The sequence below is a fragment of the Euphorbia lathyris genome, chromosome 1 (genome assembly GCF_963576675.1).
Source record: "Euphorbia lathyris chromosome 1, ddEupLath1.1, whole genome shotgun sequence".
Lineage (NCBI taxonomy): Eukaryota > Viridiplantae > Streptophyta > Magnoliopsida > Malpighiales > Euphorbiaceae > Euphorbia > Euphorbia lathyris.
The window spans coordinates 42,769,419-42,774,713 of NC_088910.1; positions in this window are offsets into that span (position 1 = coordinate 42,769,419).

A 5,295-nucleotide genomic window follows, 5' to 3' on the forward strand; every position below is an offset into this window, starting at 1 on the left:
GTGTTCTAGGAGCAGAAAAATTGTGGTCAATGCCGCTGGCTTCACAGAATTCAACAAACTTTTGGTTTTTGAATTCTCCACCGTTATCACTACGGATATGAGCTAATTTTAGGTCTTTTTCATTTTCAATTTTCCTAACCAAATTTGAAAATGTCTCAAAGGTTTCATCCTTGCTGGTCAGCAAGATAACCCACGTATACCGAGAGAAATCATCTACAATGACCAAGGAAAATCTTCTTCCACCCAGACTCAGCGGCTGGACTGGACCAAAGAGATCCAAGTGTAGTAATTCTAACGGACGTTTAGTTGAGACAATGTTTTTACTGTGAAAAGATTGTTTGGTTTGTTTTCCAGCTTGGCAAGCGTGGCATAATTGATCTTTTTGAAATTTAAGTTCAGGCAGTCCCTCAACCAATTGCTTTCTTGCTAGTTTGGCCAGGAGGTCCATGCTTACATGACCAAGTCTCCTGTGCCATAGTCAGGAATTTTCTTCCTTTGTTACTAAGCACACAGTTTTTGAAAACTTTTTCTCTAAGTCTAGCATAAAGACATTATCTATCCGAGGGGCAGTTAAAATTAACTCATTGGTTTTACCCTCGTATATTTTACATCCAGTAGCATCAAATATAACTTTTCTCCCATTGTCACATAGCTGAGCTACGCTGAGTAAGTTATATTTGAGTCCGCTGACTAGGGAGACAGATTCAATAGTAGGATTACCTCCGATGGTTCCTGAGCCTACTATCTTACCCTTCTTGTTGTCTTCAAAACTTACACTCCCTCATCGTTTACGTTCAAACGTGATGAACTGAGTTTCATCACCCGTCATATGCCTTGAGCATGCGCTGTCAATATACCACATCTTTGACTTCTCGGCACATCTCAGGCTTACCTGCATTATAACTAGTTACTTTTAGGTACCCAATTCTTTTTGGGTCCTGACTTGTTAGGTGCAACAGGTATAGCATCATATTTTATTTTATGGCGACATACATGGACAGTATGGCCATTCTTTCCACAAAAGTCACAACTGACCTTCTGTTTAGGATTTTTTACTGACTTGTCAGTACCCCAGTGCTGAGCGTGCCAGCACACTTTAGTAGTGTGTCCTAACTTCCCACAAAAGTCACACTGAACTTTTCGCTGGGGATTCCATCTCTGCTGAGTACCTTGGTACTGAGTTCTCAGAGGAATGTTATTTTTCTTAGGAACCTTTAGTTGGTTCTGGATGGTTGTGACGTCCTTCCTCAGTTTCTTTGAAACTGACTGGACTTCAGACACATACTCATGCATGATCTTCATGTTATCATGCAGAGTCGAATTGTCCTGAAGAAGGTATTTGAGGCCACTCAGTTTGACCTCTTCCACTTCGTCACAGCGCTTGCTGAGTGCTCTAACCTTTTTATTACACTTCTTAACAAGTGTATAGAGATCACTCAGGGCATTAACCATATCGTTTCTGAGCTGGGGAAGAGAAATTACCTCATTTGATTGCTCTTCATCATCTGATGCGATGGATGGGTCAGCATGCTCAGAGACGCATGGCTCAGCAAGTTCGTCAGCCATAAAGCATATCTTCACTGACTCGGTGGCCTCAGTTTCTGTTGATGAAGATTCATCACTGTCACTCCAAGTAGCCACCATTGCCTTCTTCCCACTCTTCTTGTCTTTCCTCAGCGTGGGGCAGTTCGACTTAATATGGCCAGCTTGATGGCACTCAAAGCATGTAATGGGCTTTGAGTTGTCCTTTCTGTATTTGCTGTCGCTTGAGTCCGCCTTATACTTATCAAACTTTTTGTAAGGCTTTTTAGAATATTTGTCGTTCTTCCTGAACAACCTCTTCATCTTTCTTGTGAACATGGCCATCTCCTCATCATCAGTTGAACTCCCGTCAGTGGAGTCAGCCTTCATGACAAGTGACTTCTGCTTCTTGTCATCAGATTTTTCCTTCACCTCAAAGTTTTTCATGGATATCTCATGGGTCAGCAATGAACCGATGAGTTCGTCATATTTGTAGGTGGTTAAATCCTGAGCTTCCTCAACTGCTGTCTTCTTTGCTTGCCAGTCTTTTGGAAGACTCTTGAGTATCTTTTTGACTTGTTCTTCCTCAGTGAAGATTTTCCCAAGTCTCTTGAGCTCATTAATGATGTTGGTGAACCTTGCGTTCATGTCTGAAATGCCCTCATCATTGTTCATCTCGAACAGCTCGTACAGTCTCATCTGCTGATTCACCTTGGATTCTTTTACTTTGTTTGTTCCCTCGTAGGTGACTTCCAGCTTCTTCCAGATCTCTTGTGCCGACTCACAACCTGAGATTTTGTTATATTCTGCAGCATCGAGCGCACAGTGAAGCATATTGATAGCCGAAGCATGGTTTTGAAGCTTCTTGAGATCATCCTCTGTCCATTTGGACTCAGCTTTTACAACTGTTTGGCCAGCCACAACCTCAACAGGTACAAACGACCCTTGGACTATAGATAGCCAGGCACTCATGTTTGTAGCCTGAATGAAGTTTTTCATCCTATTCTTCCAGAAGGTATAGTTTGACCCGAAGAATAGGGGAGGCCTAGTAATGGACAGCCCCTCAGGCAGTATTTGAGTTGTTTGGTTTCCAGGGAGAAACCGAGTGCTGTTTTCGCCCATGGTAGGGATCAGCTCAAGGTTGTTAGACCTTTTACAGTGAGCTTTTAGGCTCTGATACCATTTGTTGGTCCCTTATTTAGTTGCAAGTATAGTTCCAAGGGGGGGGGGGTTAGGAACTATTTAAACTTTTTCGCAATTTACGCAGACTTCTTTTACTAAAGAAAAGGTTTGAACAGCGGCGCTGAGTAAACAGCAAGATACTGGCTTAGTGAACAGGTGACTAGGTCAGTTTCTTAGCTTGAGTCAGGAGATAGCACTTAGAGTCTATTCCTGAGCTCTTACGTTTTAATGCGCACAACTCAACTTGACCTCTTGACTTGGTCAGTTTTGATTGTTTAAGCAAGCAATATAAATAAGGAGTCAAAGGTTTAGAAATACTTCACTCAGCAGATTTATCCAGGTTCGGCTTCTTCTAAGCCTACGTCCTATCCCCGGAACACGTCCGAGATTTCAAATCCTCTACTGAGCTCTTTAAAGGTAGAGCCTCAAACCTTTTACAATATCAGCAATTGAGTATGACAAGAGTACCTTCCTCTATACTTCTACTCAATCCTAATCTCTCCGCTGAGTACGTAAAACCGAGTACTCAGCCTCTCCTTTCTATCTCTAGAAATGATAAGTGTTTTTGTCCTAATACAAAGATGTGCTAAGACACTTTAGACGATTTACAATCACTCTAGACTTTTACACAGATATGAAAATATAGTGTAAGAATTTTGCTTTGCTTCTTGCTTGCAGAACTTGTAGAGATTTGGTCAGCGTAATGGCTTGATCAAGTTCTGTGTGTTGTGAAGCTTGTGATGGCACTATTTATAGAGACGTCTGGTCATTCGGTCATTTCGAATTTTGAAATAATCGTTGGAGGGAAACGGCTATGTGTCGTTGTCATCCTGACTTGCACAGAGCTCTCGGCCAATCATAATCGTGTATCTTCTGTCCTCGGTCAGCACAGCAGATGGTCTCTCCTTTTATGGTAAAGTCAACTGGACAGCATACTATGTCGTCTGAACTTTGCCAAAAGAGGAAACACTTTGTCTGGAAGTTTTCCTTTGCCAGCTGCTGTCTTGTACGCTTTGTCGAGACTACTCAGCAGCTTCATCTTGAAGTTGTTCCCGAAGGTCTTCTAGATCCTTCCGATTGCTGAGTTGCGTTTTGAACAAAACGGCAACGTCTTGATATACGTGGGCCGAGTGTACTGAGTTGTTTGACTTGGGCCTTGGCTTCCGTATTGGGCTTGGGCCTTCCAATCCTTATGACTTATAACATTTATACTCAACATTGAACAAACACATTAGTAGAATAAATCAAAGCATTTAAACTTAGTGTGTTTAGAATATGTATTTTAATTTACACTTAAACAATTTTGTCAAATCAAAATTATGTAGAAAGGTGTTTCAACAGAAGGTTGAGAGGAGTGTAGGTCAGCATGTGCCATATGAAGCACTGCTCAAAGTTAGAGGCGGATGAAGCTGAGTTGAGTTTGGGGAAGATAAAGTTGGTCAGCATGTAGTGGGCCATCTTCTGTTCTTGCCCCATATAGGTGCTGGGTATTTCACCTTTATGATCCTTGGGTTTACAGAACCCCTTGATCTTCTCAAGCTTTTCTTTTGGCACCTTCTCCTTTGTTGTCCTAAATTCTATTCCTTCGTTTGGTAAATCTAGTAAAGTGGCTAGATAGGCAGGAGTTATGGTGATTTTCTGACCTTTGACCGTGGTTTCCAAATAATCAGAATCATCTTCATCAACATATAGATTCGAATAGAATTCCCGTACTAACCTAGGGTAGGTTGTTCCTGAGAGAGAGAAGAGACCAGTCCACTTGTTCTTCTCGATCCAGTCACAGATCGGTTTCTCAGAGGTGACGAATCCTGGAGAGAACCATCTGCATTTTAGAACCTCCAAGTTGTTGACCTTCTTGTGGACTTTGATCATATTTCTTTCTATTCATGTCGAAGGACCCGCGGGGTCAGCCTGAGTGGGTTTGCCAGAGGTTTGGTCAAGCTGAGTGGTGAGGTTAGTTTTTTCGTTCTTGCCGGAATCCATTGTCACAGATGAAGGTTTTGAGGTTTTAGGGAGAGAGAAGAGTTCGATTTCAGAAAATCGTAGGCGTAAAGAGTAATGAGTGGGGATCCTTCCACTTTTTATATAGATTTATGGCGGCCCTATTCATTTAACTAGCCGTTTTGCCTAGGGACGTTCAACCGACAAAGATACTGTCATTTATGACATCTTCGGCGCATGGGATTTGTCATTAATGTGCGTCTTTCCAAGGTGCCAGAAGATACACGTGTAGGTATTTATTTTACGCGAGTGGGTTTCTTTTTGGTTTTGCTAGAATTCGAAGCATTCGCGATGTTGAGTGCCTAGTTTTTGTTAATCATGATTTTTCTATCTCTAAATAACTTAACATACGTTGATCACTCAGCATGTATATCTACTCAGCATAAGGTGATTACTCAATATTTGTATCTACTCAGTATAATCACACAATGTATATGTCAACTCAGCATAGGGTGATCATTTCAGACTTGGTGAGTAGAAGTTTCTTATTGTTAATTTACTCAGCATGGCATTTGCACAATATTCAACTTTCCACTCAACATGGCAATCACTCAACATTCAATTTTTCATATAGATTTATTTAGAGTGGAT